We start from the raw sequence: 19,272 nt of genomic DNA on the forward strand, positions 1-19,272 counted from the left end.
CAAATTGTCCACTGTTGTGAATTCTGTGGCCAAGCTCCCTTCTGTGGTCGTGAGTGGTACTTCGGCTGGTTCTGTCTATGAGCTTCCTTTGGTGGATGAGAGTGGTACTGCGGCTTCTGAGTTTCCTTCCTCAGGTGATGAGGTTAAGTCGTTAGGTGCTGCTCTATTTAACTCCACCTAGTGCTTTGATCCTGGCCTCCAGTCAATGTTCTAGTTTTGGTCTTGCTTCCTCCTGGATCGTTCCTGTGGCCTGACTATCCTGCATAAGCTAAGTTTTGCTTGTGTTATTTTTGTTTGCTATTTTTTCTGTCCAGCTTGCTATATTGGTTTTTCTTGCTTGCTGGAAGCTTTGGGACGCAGAGGGAGCACCTCCGTACCGTTAGTCGGTGCGGAGGGTCTTTTTGCCTCTGCGTGGTTGTTTGTAGGGTTTTGTGTTGACCGCAAAGCAATCTTTCCTATCTTCGGTCTGTTCAGTAAGTTGGGCCTCACTTTGCTAAATCTATTTCATCTCTGCGTTTGTATTTTCATCTCAACTCACAGTCATTATATGTGGGCGGCTGCCTTTTCCTTTGGGGTATTTCTCTGAGGCAAGGTAGGCTTATTTTTCTTTCTTAGGGCTTGCTAGATTCTCAGGCTGTGCTTGAGGCGCATAGGACTGGTCAGGAGCGCTCCACGGCTACCTTTAGTGTGGTTGGATAGGATTAGGGATTGCGGTCAGCAGAGTTCCCACGTCTCAGAGCTCGTCCTATGTTTTTGGTAATTGTCAGGTCACTTTGTGTGCTCTGAACTTCAAGGTCCATTGTGGTTCTGAATTACCTGTTCACAACAGTCCACCACCTGAGCCCAAATCTGCTGCAACCTGTCAACCACAGAATCCACACCAGGAAAGTCAAAAGACTCAACTTGCCCAGAAGAAAAACGAGGATGAAAACCAAAATTACAAAAAAAAGGCAAAACCAAAGTAGCCGAACTAGCCCGATTATTAAGGGCAAACTCGGCCAATGGCAAAAAAGCCACCCAATCATCCTGATCAGCAGACACAAAGCATCTCAAATAAGTCTCCAAAGTCTGATTAGTACGCTCGGTCTGGCCATTTGTCTGAGGATGAAATGCAGAAGAAAAAGACAAATCAATGCCCAGCCTAGCACAAAAGGCCCGCCAAAACCTAGAAACAAACTGGGAACCTCTGTCGGACACAATATTCTCAGGAATACCATGCAAACGGACCACATGCTGAAAAAACAACGGAACCAAATCAGAAGAAGAAGGCAATTTAGGCACAGGCACCAAATGAACCATCTTAGAGAACCGGTCACAAACAACCCAGATAACGGACATCCTCTGGGAAACAGGAAGATCGGAAATAAAATCCAGGGAACGGCAATGGCAAAAGCAACCCACTAGCACGGGAGCAACATGGCTTGGCCCGCGCACAAGTCCCACAGGACTGCACAAAAGAACACACATCACGCGATAAAGAAGGCCACCAAAATGACCTACCAACCAAGTCTCTGGTACCAAAAATGCCAGGATGACCAGCCAACACAGAACAGTGAACCTCAGAAATCACTCTACTAGTCCATCTGTCAGGAACAAACAGCTTCCCCACAGGACAACGATCAGGTTTGTCAGCCTGAAATTTCTGAAGAACCCATCGTAAATCAGGAGAAACGGCAGAAAGGAACACCCCTTCCTTCAAAATACCGACTGGTTCCAAGACCTCAGGAGAATCAGGCAAAAAACTCCTAGAGAGGGCATCAGCCTTAATATTCTTAGAACCCGGAAGGTACGAGACCACAAAATCAAAACGAGAAAAAAACAAGGACCATCGAGCCTGTCTAGGATTCAACCGTTTGGCAGACTCGAGGTAAATCAGGTTCTTATGATCGGTCAAGACCACAATACGGTGCTTAGCTCCCTCAAGTCAATGTCGCCACTCCTCAAATGCCCACTTCATAGCCAACAACTCCCGATTGCCGACATCATAATTGCATTCAGCAGGCGAAAACTTACGGGAAAAGAAGGCATACGGTTTCATTAAGGAACCAACAGAATCCCTCTGAGACAAAACAGCCCCTGCCCCAATCTCAGAAGCGTCAACCCCAACCTGAAACGGAAGAGAAACATCCGGTTGACGTAACACAGGAGCAGAAGTAAAACGATGCTTAAGTTCCTGAAAGGCAGAGACAGCCGCAGATGACCAATTCGCCACATCAGCGCCCTTCTTCGTCAAATCAGTCAAGGGTTTAACCACGCTGGAAAAATTAGCAATGAAACGGCGATAAAAATTAGCAAAACCCAAAAATTTCTTAAGGCTCTTCACGGATGTGGGCTGAATCCAATCATGAATGGCCTGAACCTTAACCGGATCCATCTCTATAGACGAGGGAGAAAAAATAAAGCCCAAAAAAGAAACCTTCTGCACCCCAAAAAGACACTTAGTGTTATGTTTGCTAATGACAGGTGTTATGAAGGCAATCCAGAAACACAGTGTGCTTAGCGATCAGAGCGCACACAGTGATCTGACAAATGCCCAAAAATACAAGAACGAGCTCTGAGACGTGGAAACTCTGTAGACTGCACACCTGATCCTATCCTAAACACAACTAAAAGCGGCTGTGGATTGCGCCTAACAACTACCTAGGCAACTCGGCACAGCCTAAGAAACTAGCTAGCCTGAAGATAGAAAAATAGGCCTGACTTGCCCCAGAGAAATTCCCCAAAGGAAAAGGCAGCCCCCCACATATAATGACTGTGAGTAAGATGAAAAGACAAAACGTAGGGATGAAATAGATTCAGCAAAGTGGGGCCCGATATTCTAGGACAGAGCGAGGACAGTAAAGCGAACTTTGCAGTCTACAAAAAACCCTAAAGCAAAACCACGCAAAGGGGGCAAAAAAAAACCCACCGTGCCGAACTAACGGCACGGCGGTACACCCTTTGCGTCTCAGAGCTTCCAGCAAAACAAAAGACAAGCTGGACAGAAAAAAAGCAACAAAAAAGCAAAAAGCACTTAGCTATACAGAGCAGCAGGTCACAGGAACAATCAGGAGAAGCTCAGATCCAACACTGAAACATTGACAAGGAGCAAGGATAGCAGCATCAGGCGGAGTTAAGTAATGAAGCAGTTAACGAGCTCACCAGAACACCTGAGGGAGGAAGCTCAGAAGCTGCAGTACCACTTGTGACCACAGGAGTGAATTCAGCCACAGAATTCACAACAGTACCCCCCCTTGAGGAGGGGTCACCGAACCCTCACCCGAGCCCCCAGGCCGACCAGGATGAGCCGCATGAAAGGCACGAACAAGATCGGAAGCATGAACATCAGAGGCAAAAACCCAGGAATTATCTTCCTGAGCATAACCCTTCCATTTAACCAGATACTGGAGTTTCCGTCTAGAAACACGAGAATCCAAAATCTTCTCCACAATATACTCCAATTCCCCCTCCACCAAAACCGGGGCAGGAGGCTCAACAGATGGAACCATAGGTGCCACGTATCTCCGCAACAACGACCTATGGAATACATTATGTATGGAAAAGGAGTCTGGGATGGTCAAACGAAAAGACACAGGATTGAGAACCTCAGAAATCCTATACGGACCAATAAAACGAGGTTTAAATTTAGGAGAGGAAACCTTCATAGGAATATGACGAGAAGATAACCAAACCAGATCCCCAACACGAAGTCGGGGACCCACACGGCGTCTGCGATTGGCGAAAAGTTGAGCTTTCTCCTGGGACAAGATCAAATTGTCCACTACCTGAGTCCAGATCTGCTGCAACCTATCCACCACAGAATCCACACCAGGACAGTCCGAAGACTCAACCTGTCCTGAAGAGAAACGAGGATGGAACCCAGAATTGCAAAAAAATGGAGAAACCAAGGTAGCCGAGCTGGCCCGATTATTAAGGGCGAACTCAGCCAACGGCAAAAGACACCCAATCATCCTGGTCTGCAGAAACAAAACATCTCAGATATGTTTCCAAGCTCTGATTGGTTCGTTCGGTCTGGCCATTAGTCTGAGGATGGAAAGCCGAGGAAAAGGATAGGTCAATGCCCATCCTACCACAAAAGGCTCGCCAAAACCTTGAAACAAACTGGGAACCTCTGTCAGAAACAATATTCTCAGGAATGCCATGCAACCGAACCACATGCTGAAAGAACAAAGGTACCAAATCAGAGGAGGAAGGCAATTTAGCCAAGGGCACCAGATGGACCATTTTAGAAAAGCGATCACAGACCACCCAAATGACTGACATCTTTTGAGAAACGGGAAGGTCAGAAATGAAATCCATCGAAATATGTGTCCAAGGCCTCTTTGGGACCGGCAAGGGCAAAAGCAACCCACTGGCACGAGAACAGCAGGGCTTAGCCCTAGCACAAATCCCACAGGACTGCACAAAAGTACGTACATCCCGTGACAGAGATGGCCACCAGAAGGATCTAGCCACTAACTCTCTGGTACCAAAGATTCCAGGATGACCAGCCAACACCGAACAATGAAGTTCAGAGATAAGTTTATTAGTCCACCTATCAGGGACGAACAGTTTCTCTGCTGGACAACGATCAGGTTTATTCGCCTGAAATTTTTGCAGCACCCGCCGCAAATCAGGGGAGATGGCAGACACAATGACTCCTTCCTTGAGGATACCCGCTGGCTCAGATAAACTCGGAGAGTCGGGCACAAAACTCCTAGACAGAGCATCCGCCTTCACATTTTTAGAGCCCGGAAGGTACGAAATCACAAAGTCGAAGCGGGCAAAAAATAACGACCAACGGGCCTGTCTAGGATTCAAGCGCTTGGCAGACTTGAGATAAGTCAAGTTCTTATGATCAGTCAATACCACCACGCGATGCTTAGCTCCTTCAAGCCAATGACGCCACTCCTCGAATGCCCACTTCATGGCCAGCAACTCTCGATTGCCCACATCATAATTACGCTCAGCGGGCGAAAACTTCCTGGAAAAGAAGGCGCATGGTTTCATCACCGAGCAATCAGAACCTCTCTGTGACAAAACCGCCCCTGCTCCAATCTCAGAAGCATCAACCTCGACCTGGAACGGAAGAGAAACATCTGGCTGACACAACACAGGGGCAGAACAAAAACGATGCTTCAACTCCTGAAAAGCTTCCACAACAGCAGAAGACCAATTAACCAAATCAGCACCCTTCTTGGTCAAATCGGTCAATGGTTTGGCAATGCTAGAAAAATTACAGATGAAGCGACGATAAAAATTAGCAAAGCCCAGGAACTTTTGCAGACTTTTCAGAGATGTCGGCTGAATCCAATCCTGGATGGCTTGGACCTTAACTGGATCCATCTCGATAGTAGAAGGGGTAAAGATGAACCCCAAAAATGAAACTTTCTGCACACCGAAGAGACACTTTGATCCCTTCACAAGCAAAGAGTTAGCACGCAGGACCTGAAAAACCATTCTGACCTGCTTCACATGAGACTCCCAATCATCTGAGAAGATCAAAATGTCATCCAAGTAAACAATCAGGAATTTATCCAGATACTCACGGAAGATGTCATGCATAAAATACTGAAACACAGATGGAGCATTGGCAAGTCCGAACGGCATCACTAGATACTCAAAATGACCCTCGGGCGTATTGAATGCAGTTTTCCATTCATCTCCTTGCCTGATTCTCACCAGATTATACGCACCACGAAGATCTATCTTAGTGAACCAACTAGCCCCCTTAATCCGAGGAAACAAGTCAGATAACAATGGCAAGGGATACTGAAATTTAACAGTGATCTTATTAAGAAGGCGGTAATCAATACACGGTCTCAGCGAACCATCCTTCTTGGCTACAAAGAAGAACCCTGCTCCCAGTGGTGATGACGATGGGCGAATATGTCCCTTCTCCAGGGATTCCTTCACATAACTGCGCATAGCGGCGTGTTCGGGCACGGATAAATTAAATAATCGACCTTTAGGGAATTTACTACCAGGAATCAAATTGATAGCACAATCACAATCCCTATGCGGAGGTAGAGCATCGGACTTGGGCTCTTCAAATACATCCTGATAATCAGACAAGAACTCTGGGACCTCAGAAGGGGTGGATGACGAAATCGACAAAAATGGAACATCACCATGTACCCCCTGACAACCCCAGCTGGATACCGACATGGAATTCCAATCCAATACTGGATTATGGGTTTGTAGCCATGGCAACCCCAACACGACCACATCATGCAGATTATGCAACACCAGAAAGCGAATAACTTCCTGATGTGCAGGAGCCATGCACATGGTCAGCTGGGCCCAGTATTGAGGTTTATTCTTGGCCAAAGGTGTAGCATCAATTCCTCTCAATGGAATAGGACACCGCAAAGGCTCCAAGAAAAACCCACAACGTTTAGCATAATCCAAATCCATCAGATTCAGGGCAGCGCCCGAATCCACAAAAGCCATGACAGAAAACGACGACAAAGAGCATATCAAGGTAATGGACAGAAGGAATTTGGACTGTACAGTACCAATGACGGCAGACCTAGCGGACCGCTTAGTGCGCTTAGGACAATCAGAAATAGCATGAGTGGAATCACCACAGTAGAAACACAGACCATTCAGACGTCTGTATTCCTGCCGTTCAACTCTAGTCATAGTCCTATCGCACTGCATAGGCTCAGGTTTAACCTCAGGCAGTACCGCCAAATGGTGCACAGATTTACGCTCGCGCAAGCGTCGACCGATCTGAATGGCCAAAGACAAAGACTCATTCAAACCAGCAGGCATAGGAAATCCCACCATGACATCCTTAAGAGCCTCAGAGAGACCCTTTCTGAACAAAGCTGCCAGCGCAGATTCATTCCACTGAGTGAGTACTGACCATTTCCTAAATTTCTGACAATATACTTCTATATCATCCTGACCCTGGCACAAAGCCAGCAAATTTTTCTCAGCCTGATCCACTGAATTAGGCTCATCGTACAGCAATCCGAGCGCCAGGAAAAACGCATCGACACTACTCAATGCAGGGTCTCCTGGCGCAAGAGAAAATGCCCAGTCTTGAGGGTCGCCGCGCAAAAAAGAAATAATAATCAAAACCTGTTGAATAGGATTACCAGAAGAATGAGGTTTCAAGGCCAGAAATAGCTTACAATTATTTTTGAAACTTAGAAACTTAGTTCTATCTCCAAAAAACAAATCAGGAATAGGAATTCTTGGTTCTAACATAGATTTCTGATCAATAGTATCTTGAATTTTTTGTACATTTATAACGAGATTATCCATTGAAGAGCACAGACCCTGAATATCCATGTCCACACCTGTGTCCAGAATCACCCAAATGTCTAGGGGAAAAAAAAAATGAACACAGAGCAGAGAAAAAAAAAAAAATGATGTCAGAACTTTTTCTTTCCCTCTATTGAGAATCATTAGTTTGGCTCCTTGTACTGTTATGTTTGCTAATGACAGGTGTTATGAAGGCAATCCAGAAACACAGTGTGCTTAGCGATCAGAGCGCACACAGTGATCTGACAAATACCCAAAAATACAAGAACGAGCTCTGAGACATGTAAACTCTGTAGACTGCACACCTGATCCTATCCTAAACACAACTAAAAGCGGCTGTGGATTGCGCCTAACAACTACCTAGGCAACTCGGCACAGCCTAAGAAACTAGCTAGCCTGAAGATAGAAAAATAGGCCTGACTTGCCCCAGAGAAATTCCCCAAAGGAAAAGGCAGCCCCCCACATATAATGACTGTGAGTAAGATGAAAAGACAAAACGTAGGGATGAAATAGATTCAGCAAAGTGGGGCCCGATATTCTAGGACAGAGCGAGGACAGTAAAGCGAACTTTGCAGTCTACAAAAAACCCTAAAGCAAAACCACGCAAAGGGGGCAAAAAAAAACCACTGTGCCGAACTAACGGCACGGCGGTACACCCTTTGCGTCTCAGAGCTTCCAGCAAAACAAAAGACAAGCTGGACAGAAAAAAAGCAACAAAAAAGCAAAAAGCACTTAGCTATACAGAGCAGCAGGTCACAGGAACAATCAGGAGAAGCTCAGATCCAACACTGAAACATTGACAAGGAGCAAGGATAGCAGCATCAGGCGGAGTTAAGTAATGAAGCAGTTAACGAGCTCACCAGAACACCTGAGGGAGGAAGCTCAGAAGCTGCAGTACCACTTGTGACCACAGGAGTGAATTCAGCCACAGAATTCACAACAACTTAGACCCTTTCACAAACAAGGCATTGTCACGAAGGATCTAAAATACCATCCTGACCTGCTGCACATGAGACTCCCAATCATCGGAAAAAATCAAAATATCGTCCAAATATACAATCAGGAATTTATCAAGATAATCCCGGAAGATATCATGCATGAAGGACTGAATAACAGATGGAGCATTAGAGAGTCCGAATGGCATCACAAGGTATTCAAAATGGCCCTCGGGTGTGTTAAACGCAGTTTTCCATTCATCACCCTGCTTAATACGAACAAGATTATAAGCCCCACGAAGGTCAATCTTAGTAAACCAACTAGCTCCCTTAATCCTAGCAAACAAATCGGAAAGCAAAGGTAAAGGATATTGAAACTTGACAGTGATCTTATTCAAGAGGCGATAATCAATACAGGGTCTAAAGGAACCATCTTTTTTAGCAACAAAAAAGAACCCCGCTCCCAGCGGTGAAGAAGATGGCCGAATATGCCCTTTCTCCAAAGACTCCTTAATATAGCTCTGCATGGCGGTATGTTCAGGTACAGACAGGTTGAAAAGTCGACCCTTAGGAAACTTACAGCCTGGAATCAAGTCAATAGCACAATCGCAGTCCCTGTGTGGTGGAAGGAAACTGGACTTGGGCTCATCGAATACATCCTGAAAATCAGACAAAAACTCTGGAATTTCAGAAGAGGGAGAAGGGGCAATAGACATCAGAGGAACATCATTATGAATCCCCTGACAACCCCAACTAGTCACAGACATGGACTTCCAATCCAACACAGGATTATGTACTTGCAACCATGGAAAACCCAGCACGATAGCATCATGCAAATTATGCAACACCAGAGATCGACAGTCTACCTGATGGGCTGGCGCCATGCGCATGGTCACCTGTGTCCAAAACTGGGGCTTATTTTAATGCCCCTTAAAGGAATAGGGTTCTGCAAAGGCTGCAAGGGAAAACCACAACGCCTGGCAAACTCAAAGTCCATTAAGTTCAAGGCGGCGCCTGAATCCACAAACGCCTTGACAGAAAATGATGACAATGAACAGATCAAGGACACAGATAACAGAAATTTAGGTTGTACAGTACTGATGGTAAATGAACTGGCGATCCTCTTGGTCCGCTTGAGGCAGACAGAAATGACATGGGAAGCATCGCCACAATAATAACGCAACCTATTCTGACGTCTAAAACCTTGTCATTCCGTTCTAGACAGAATCCTATCACACTGCATTGGCTCAGGAATTTGCTCTGAGGATAACGCCATAGCGCACACAGTTCTGCGCTCCCGCAAGCGCCGATCAATCTGAATGGCCAGAGACATAGAATCACTCAGATTGGAGGGTGTGGGAAACCCCACCATAACATCTTTAACAGATTCAGAAAGACCCTTTCTGAAAATTGCCGCCAAAGCATCATTATTCCATTTAGTCAATACAGACCATTTTCTGAATTTCTGACAATACAATTCTGCCGCCTCTTGACCCTGAGACAGGGCCAACAAGGTCTTCTCAGCTTGATCCACCGAATTAGGTTCATCATACAGTAATCCTAACGCCTGAAAGAAGGAGTCTACATTAAGCAAAGCAGGATCCCCAGATTCCAGGGAAAATGCCCAATCCTGTGGATCACCACGCAGCAGGGAAATGATGATGTTATGTTGTTGAATGGAATCACCGGAGGATCGAGGTTTCAATGCAAAAAATAGTTTACAGTTGTTTTTAAAACTCAAAATTTTGGACCTGTCACCAGAAAATAAATCAGGAGTAGGAATCTTCGGTTCTAAGGCAGGAGTCTGAACAATATAATCAGAAATACCCTGTACCCAGCAAGCTGGTCTACACGAGAAGCTAATTCCTGAACATTCATGCTAGCACAAGGCTCTTCAGCCACCCAGAGATAAAGAGGGAGGAGAAGACAAAGTAGACTAAAGAAAAAAAAATGGCTCAAGACCTTTCTTACCTTCTTCTGAGATGCATTTAACTCATTGTTGGCCAGTAGTACTGTTATGATACGGTTACCTTGGAGCAGCATGAAAACTTTCACTGGAGTAGGTGGTAACTATACTGACCGCAAACCTGATCTTAATACCGCAACTAGAAGTAGCCGTGGAGTGTACCTAACAATCCTAGACACCTCGTCACAGCCGGAGGACTAAATACCCCTAAAGATGGAAATAGGAATACTATCTTGCCTCAGAGCAGAACCCCAAAGGATAGACAGCCCCCCACAAATATTGGCTGTGAGTCGGAGAGGAAAAACATACACAGGCAGAAAAACAGGATTTAGCACACGAGGCCACTCTAGCTAAAATAGGACAGGATAGGACAGAGTTCTGTGCGGTCAGTATTAAAACCCTTCAGAAATATCCACAGCAGAATATACAAAAACTTCCTCCATCTAACTAAAGACTTGGGAGCGTAAATCTGCAACTCCAGCGAATCCTACATTCAGAGCAGGAATACAATAAAAAACAAGCACACAGCAGTGTGCCACAGAAAAATAAACAGACACTTATCTTTGCTGAAATAGCAGCCAAGCAGGAGAAGCCAGGCAGAGATCACTCATATCCCAAAGACATTAACAACTGGCAAGGGCTAATGAGTCCTGCACACCTAAATATCCCAGTCAGAACTGCAATTAGCAGATACACCTGTCCAAGACTGCAGCCCAGAAACAACTGCATTACCATCTGCTACCACCAGAGGGAGCTCAAAAGCAGAATTCACAACAGCAGACACAGGTAGTAGGCCCAAATACAAAAGTAGGCTAAATTCAGTTCAAAATTGGTAACAGGACTAAACAGGCGGCATAGCTTTGTTCTGTGGAGGACAATTGTAATGAGTGGCACAGACACAGGTAGTAGGCCCAAAATACAAAAGTAGGCTAAAAGCAGTTCAAAATTGGTAACAGGACTAAACAGTCGGCATAGATAGGTACTGGAGTGGGTTCCTCTGCTGAGTAGCAGACAGTGGTAGTAGGCGCAAAGTATTAACTGGTCTAAATGGAGGCCAGGGCCCCTGTATATTTTAACTATCATCTATCATTTCAACAAATTTGTATTGGCAGTGCCATTGAAGGATTTAACAGCACAGACTACACAGTGGTGGAGCAGGGAGAGGTAAGTATTGCAAGTGGTAGAGCACTGTTCGAGCTGGGGGGGAACACTCTCTCGTGGGCGGCGGCACTGGCACAGGGCCCCTCATATTACAACGGTGTGTCTTGTGGTTGTGCACCACCACTGTCAGAGACACGTCATTGTACTATGAGGGACCCTGTGCCAGTGCTGTCGCCCAAGAGTGGGCGCACCCACCTGTCCAGGCAAACAACACTTGCACGGGTGTTTGCACCAGATGGTGACCACGGCCCTGTGGGGGGAGTCAGTCCATTTAGGGAGGTATAAAAATGGCCTATGGTGGATTTTCAGCAGCTGCAAATGGAGGAATTGGAGAAGTCAGTAAGAGGAGGCCAAAAGCAAGACATTTTTCAGGCAAGCTACGTGTCAAAAAGGAGAAGATGGGGCAAAATAATTTGAAATCCATGATTGCTTCATTTTAATGAAGGTTAGATCATCAACATTCTGGGTAGCCAGACGTGTCCTTTTTTCGGTCAGTATTGAACCAGCAGCACTGAAGACTCTTTCTGATAGCACACTAGAAGCAGGGCAAGCGAGTTCCTGTAATGCATATTCTGCTAATTCAGGCCAGGTGTCTATTTTAGATGCCCAGTAATCAAATGGGAATGACTTGTGAGGGAGAACATCAATAAGGGAGGAAAAGTAGTTCGTAACCATACTGGACAAATGCTGTCTCCTGTCACTTTGAATCGATGCAGCAGTACCTGTCGTGTCAGCGGTCATTGCGAAATCACTCCACAATCTGGTCATAAAACGCCAATTCGGATTTGTGCACCTCTAACACCTCTGCTATGTTGCCCCTTACGGCTCGTGTGAGAACCATCACCGCCGCTGTGTGCTGGGAATGCCTGAACCAAATGGTGTACAAGAGTTGCTTGTTTGGTAGCCAATATTTGCTCAAGGTTCTCATGTGGCATGATATTTTGTAATTTTCCTTTATAGCGTGGATCCAGGAGGCAGGCCAACCAGTAATCGTCATCGGTCATCATTTTGATAATGCGGGGGTCCCATTTTAGGATACACAAGGCATACTCAGCCATGTGGCCAATGTTCCAGGTGTCAATTCACTGCTTGTGCTGGGTTGAGGAGCACTTTCTTGCAAATCAACATCACTTGTGGCCCGCAAAAACCCTGTACCTGACTTTGCAATGCCACCAGTTTCTATTGCCCCCTGAGAAGCATCCTCCTCCCATAAATATTCATCCCAATCATCCTCCTCCTCTTCGTCTGCCACCACATCCAGGAGAGTTCCCTGAGCAGACAATGGCTGACTGTCATCAAGGCCTCCCTCCTCCTCGGCTGCAGACGCCAGCTCGTTAATGTGCGTCAAACTTTGCATCAGCAGACGCATTAGTGGGATGATCATGCTTATGATGGCATCGTCTGCACTTACCAGCCGTGAACAACACTGAAGGACTTGACAAAGGTCTTGGAACTTCGACCACTGCACACCAGACAACTCCATGTCTGCCATCCAACTGCCTGCCCGTGTATGTGTATCCTCCCACAAATTAATCACAGCACGCCTCTGTTCGCACAGCCTCTGAACCATGTGCAGTGTGGAGTTCCACCTTGTTGCAACGTCGATTATTAGGTGGTGCTGGGGAAGATTCAGCGATCGCTGATGGTTCAGCATACGGCTGGAGTGTACGGGTGACCGGCGGATGTGCGAGCAAAGTCTTCGCACCTTCTGGAGCAGGGCTGGTAACTCCAGATAATTTTTGAGGAAGCACTGCACCACCAGGTTCAAGGTGTGAGCCAGGCAAGGTATGTGTTTAAGTTCTGAAAGGGCAATGGCAGCCATAAAATTCCTTCCGTTATCACTGACTACCTTGCCTGCCTCAAGATGTACACTGCCCAGCCATGGCTGAGTTTGTTGCTGCAAGTACTCGGCCAGTACTTCCGCGGTGTGTCTGTTGTTGCCCAAACACTTTATTTCTAACACAGCCTGCTGACGCTTACCACTAGCTGTTCGATAACCGTGTGCAACACTGGCAGCTGCGGATGGAGTGGTTGTGCGACTGTGCTCTGTGGATTAGCTTTCGCTTCTGGAGGAGGAGGAGGAGGGGTGGCAAACGCCTACAGCCAACTGTTTTCTAGACTGTGGGCTAGGCAGAACTGTCCCGCTATGGCTGTCCCCTGTGGACCCTGCATCTACCACATTAACCCAGTGTGACGCGATGGACACGTAACGTTCCTGGCCATGCCTACTGATCCATGCATCTGTTGTGAGGTGCACTTTTCTACTGACTGATTGCCTCAGTGCATGGACAATGCAGTCTTTGACATGCTGGTGGAGGGCTGGGATGGCTTTTCTCGCAAAGAAGTGTCGACTGGGTAGGTCATAGTGTGGTACTGCGTAGGCCATCAGGGCTTTTAAAGCTTCGCTTTCAACCAACTGGTTGGGCATCATCTCTAATGAGATTAGTCTAGCAATGTGGGCGTTCAAACTCTGTGTACACGGATGAGAGGATGAGTACTTTCTTTTCCTAATGAGAGTCTCTTGTAGGGTGAGCTGGACTGGAGAGGTGCATATGGTGGAACTAGCGGTGGTGGTGGTGGACATGGCGGATTGAGAGAGGGTTGGTGATGGTATTCTCAATGTTGGCCTACATACAGTGTTTCCTACCAATAATCTTGTGATTCCCTGACTGCTTTGGCCTTGCAACGATACCTCCACATTTGCTGCTGGTGGTGTCCTAACCGGTGGGCTTACAGTGAGGGAAGCAATGTAGAGTTGCTGACTATCTTCATTCTGAGCAGGTGCACCAACGGTAAGGGACGTTTGGTAGTTAGTCCAGGCTTGCAAGTGCATGCTGGTTAAATGTCTAAGCATGCACGTTGTATTTTATTTTTGAAGATTCTTCCCTCTGCTAAAGGTTTTTGAGCATTTCTTACAGATGACTTTTGACTGATCATTCGGATCTTGGTTAAAAAATTGCCACACTGCACTCTTCCTACTATGGAATACCTTTTCAGGCACTGCACGCTGTGCTACTTTCACCAGATGGCCACACTGTCCTAAAACAGTTTTTGTTTTTGACAAACGTTTTTGGCCTGATACGGACCTGCCAGATGACAGCTGTTGCGATGTAGATGGCTGCTGCGGATCATCCTCCTCCGCTTCAGAGCTACTGGCAGCAGCACCCTGTTCCCCCAATGGCTGCCAATCTGGGTCAACAACTGAGTCATCTATCACCTCCTCTTCAATGTCATGTGCACCTTCCTCTGTGTCACTGTGTAAGGTGCTATAGCGTTCTGGACGGGGCACCATAGTCTCATCAGGGTCAGATTGTGGCTCAGTACACTGCGAGGGCAATGTAGTGATCTGACTCAATGGAACATCATTATAATCTAGATGCGGCTGTGCATCAGTGCACTCCATGTCCGATTCATCTTGTAATGGGCAGTTAACAATTTCCCGTTCAAACCCAGGCACGGTATGTGTAAAGAGCTCCATGGAGTAACCTGTAGTGTCACCTGACGCATCCTTCACTTTTGGTTTGGGTGAAGGACACAAGGAAACGTCTTGTTCCTGACCGGGAGCATCCACTGATGACTCGCTGCTTTTATATTTGGAACTTTCTGAAGAGGAGGCGAAAGAGCTAGAGGCTGAGTCTTCAATGAAAGCCAAAACTTTTTCCTGCTGCTCCGGCTTTAAAAGCCGTTTTCCTACTCCCAGAAAAGGGAGCCTTCGAGGCCTTGTTTAGCCAGATGATGACACTGGCTCAACACCTCCTGCCTTAAGTGCTATTGTGCTTTTGCCACTACCACCAGATGCACCACCACCACCATCAGTACCAGCTGGCAACCACCGCCCACTTCCTCTTCCATGAGACTTTCTCATTTTTTGGAAAATCTAACCAAAATAACAACCGTTATATGGTACTGTAAAACAAGGTAGGTGTATATAAACTTGTTGGGAATTTTAAACTCCCTTTTTTGGGGGGAGACTGACCCAAAACTCAGGCCCAGTGTACAGGGCCGCCATCAGGGCATTACAGCCATCACTACAGTATGGGGCCCGATGAGCTGAAGCAAAAAGGGGGGCCCGCACACGCTGGCAGCCCGGTCTGGGCGGGCCCCCCTCTCTTTGCTAATGCTCATCAGGCCCCTGGGATATTTTGTTTAAAGCTGCCGCAGACCAGATACATAACAACACTGTGGTGATTTAAAGTTACACCTACAGCGTTGTTAATGTATCCGGCAGAGAGAAATGGGCACTGTACCTTTAATTTGCGGGCCCTGGTGCATCATGGTCCTGACGTCACGTTACACACTGAACACTTCCTCATTCTGGAGTGTGGCGTGTGTTGTCGTCGGGCGGGCTGAGGCAGAGAGGAGAAGTGAGGAGACTGCAGCCAGTGAGAAGAGGCTTCGGGTGGCTGCATCTGCCGGCGCTAATTCAGGTCTCTCCTCCTCCCCCCTGTCTGGCAGTTGTGCAGCTCTGTGCTCTTAGTCACAGAGAACTGTCACTCCAGTCCTGTTGGACACAGTGGGGGCAGAACGCTGGACACAGTGGGGGCAGAACGCTGGACACAGTGGGGGCAGAACGCTGGACACAGTGGGGGCAGAACGCTGGACACAGTGGGGGCAGAACGCTGGACACAGTGGGGGCAGAACGCTGGACACAGTGGGGGCAGAACGCTGGACACAGTGGGGATAGAACGCTGGACACAGGGGGGCAGAATGCTGGACACAGTGGGGCAGAATGCTGGACACAGTGGGGGCAGAATGCTGGACACAGTGGGGGCAGAATGCTGGACACAGTGGGGGCAGAATGCTGGACACAGTGGGGGCAGAATGCTGGACACAGTGGGGGCAGAATGCTGGACACAGTGGGGGCAGAATGCTGGACACAGTGGCAGACTGTGAGACCCGGGGGCAGAATGCTGGACACAGTGGGGGCAGAATGCTGGACACAGTGGGGGCAGAATGCTGGACACAGTGGCGGCAGAATGCTGGACACAGTGGGGCAGAATGCTGGACACAGTGGGGCAGAATGCTGGACAGAGTGGGGGCAGAATGCTGGACAGAGTGGGGGCAGAATGCTGGACACAGGGGCAGACTGTGAGACCCGGGGGCAGAATGCTGGACACAGTGGGGGCAGAATGCTGGACACAGTGGGGGCAGAATGCTGGACACAGTGGGGGCAGAATGCTGGACACAGTGGGGGTAGAATGCTGGACACAGTGGGGGCAGAATGCTGGACACAGTGGGGCAGAATGCTGGACAGAGTGGGGGCAGATTGCTGGACACAGGGACGGCAGAATGCTGGACACAGTGGGGGCAGAATGCTGGACACAGTGGGGGCAGAATGCTGGACATAGTGGGGGCAGAATGCTGGACACAGTGGGGGCAGAATGCTGGACACAGTGGGGGCAGAATGCTGGACACAGTGGGGGCAGAATGCTGGACACAGGGGCAGACTGTGAGACCTGGGGGCAGAATGCTGGACATGGGGGCATGGTTGGAGACATAGGGGACAGAATGGAGACATGGGGCATGATTGGAGACAAGTGGCAGGATTTCAGACATGGGGGCATGGTTGGAGACATAGGGGGCAGAATGGAGACATGGGGCATGATTGGAGACACTGGGGGCAGAATTGGAGACAGATCGTGCAGGATCATGGGGCAGGATGGATACGATGGAGACAGATGGGGCAGGATGGAGAGATCACATGGGGCGATCATATGGGGGAGGGTTGGGAGATCATATGGGACAGAATGGATACTCATGAGGGCAGGATGGGAGAACATATGGCTGACGCCAGGAATGAGACACACGGTGGCCAGGATGGGGAATATTATTACCATAGGGGCTAATTTAGGGATATTATTACTGCAGTGATGTATTTTATTTTTTAAAGACACGGTTTTAAATGGGGGGGGGTCCTGTTACTGTGTAGAGTGACACTATGTCGCCTCTTTTTCCTCATGTGGTGTAATGTAGAAGTTGGGAAAAATTAAGTAATGTATTCTACAAGCAGAGCTCGAGATAACTGTGTTATTTCCTGCAGAGATGAGTCCTGGCTGGATGAAGTGATGGCGGTCTGGGCTGGATGAAAGATGAAGGACTTCACCTAGAGACGTCACTGGTGAGTCAGTGTGTTACCTATACACTGACACTATACACTGTATACAGAGCTCCTGTGTATAATTTCACTAGTGATCACTGTATTATCTGTACACAGACACTGCATACTAAGTACAGATTTCCTGTGTATAATGGCACTTATGGTGATAGTATGGTGCTTTTTTTTTAATTACTGATCAGAATTGTAGTATTCAGTCACTATGTGGTGGTAATATGTGGTCTGGACATGGTGTTGCGGTATTTGTTCCTTGTATGTGATATTATTCGATCACTGTGGTGGTAATATGCGGTCTGGACATGGTGTTGCGGTATTTGTTCCTTGTATGTGATATTATTCGATCACTGTGGTGGTAATATGCGGTCTGGTCATGGTGTAGCGGTATTTGTTCTTTGTATGTGATATTATTCGATCACTATGGTGGTAATATGCGGTCTGGTGATGGTGTAGCGGTATTTGTTCTTTGTATGTGATATTATTCGATCACTGTGGTGGTAATATGCGGTCTGGTCATGGTGTAGCGGTATTTGTTCTTTGTATGTGATATTATTCGATCACTGTGGTGGTAATATGTCATCTGGTCATGGTGTAGCGGTATTTGTTCTTTTTATGTGATATTATTCGATCACTGTGGTGGTAATATGTCATCTGGTCATGGTGTAGCGGTATTTGTTCCTTGTATGTGATATTATTGGTCATTTTAAAAATTGAAAAATAAATAAAAATATACCTGAATTGTATTGCATATTTTAACAAATATTTAATAGGTTACAGCAGAGTAAGGCCCGACCAAAAGTGTCTACCGTGTTATGGTGGCGGCTTAAAAAATCTTTTGGCCAAAACAAAAGCTGCCGGCTATATGTGTGATCTGGTGATGGGAACTGTCAATGTGTGATAGGTGAGAAGTGGAGTTTTTCCAAGAGAGAGCGGTGGGACTGTGGACAGTTCGAGGGGTGGAGCCTAGAGGCGGGGCTGGGGTGGAGCCTGGGCGGAGTCTCAAGGGGGCCCCGAAAATTTTGCCAGTATGGGGCCCCGAAATTTCTAGTGGCAGCCCTGCCAGTGTATATAACAACGCAATCTAAGTGGCAGAAAGTGCATGGCTGACATACACCAAACTAACAGGACTGCATTAGATCCACTATGTGAGAATTTGAAACTCCTCTTTTTTGGGGGGAGACTGACCCAAAACTCAGGCCCAGTGTATAAAACAACACAATGTAAGTGGCAGAAAGTGCCTGGCTGACATACACCAAACTAACAGGACTGCAGTAGATCCACTTTGTGAGAATTTGAAACTCCCTTTTTTGGGGGGAGACTGACCCAAAACTCAGGCCCAGTGTATATAACAGCGCAAACTAAGTGGCAGAGAGTGGCTGGCTGACATACACCAAACTAACAGGACTGCAGAAGATCCACTTTGTGAGAATTTGAATGTCCCCTTTTTTTTGGGAGACTGACCCAAAACTGGCTGAAAGATATATGAAAAAATACAAGGACTGTAGTACAATTTCAATCTCCCTACAATGATCAAAGGACAAGTATGGCAGCAATAAAAAGGACTGCTGCACACAAGTGTGGACAAATAAACAAGATAACTGTGCAGAAAGGAGCAACAGGATTTTTGCTTTTAGAAAAGCAGTTGGATTGCACAGCGGCGTGCAAACAGCAATGCAGCTATCAGGGAGCCTTATAAGGCAGCCTAATAAGCTACAGAGCTGATGCACAAAAATATAGCCTCCACTGTCCCTGCAAACAAATGGTGGTGTTGGACAGTGGAAATCGCTACAGCACAAGCAGTTTCGGGGCTTAATCTTCCCTCCCTAACTAAATCCCTTCTTCTG

At 47.1% G+C, this 19,272-nt stretch overlaps 1 protein-coding gene across 1 annotated transcript in view; it reads left to right on the top strand.

The window, feature by feature from the left end:
• The window catches only part of LOC138644852 (protein unc-93 homolog A-like), a 345,859-nt gene that overhangs the window by 126,964 nt on the left and 199,623 nt on the right, over positions 1–19,272 (top strand). The window lies entirely within an intron of this gene.

This window comes from Ranitomeya imitator, chromosome 7, assembly GCF_032444005.1.
Source record: "Ranitomeya imitator isolate aRanImi1 chromosome 7, aRanImi1.pri, whole genome shotgun sequence".
Lineage (NCBI taxonomy): Eukaryota > Metazoa > Chordata > Amphibia > Anura > Dendrobatidae > Ranitomeya > Ranitomeya imitator.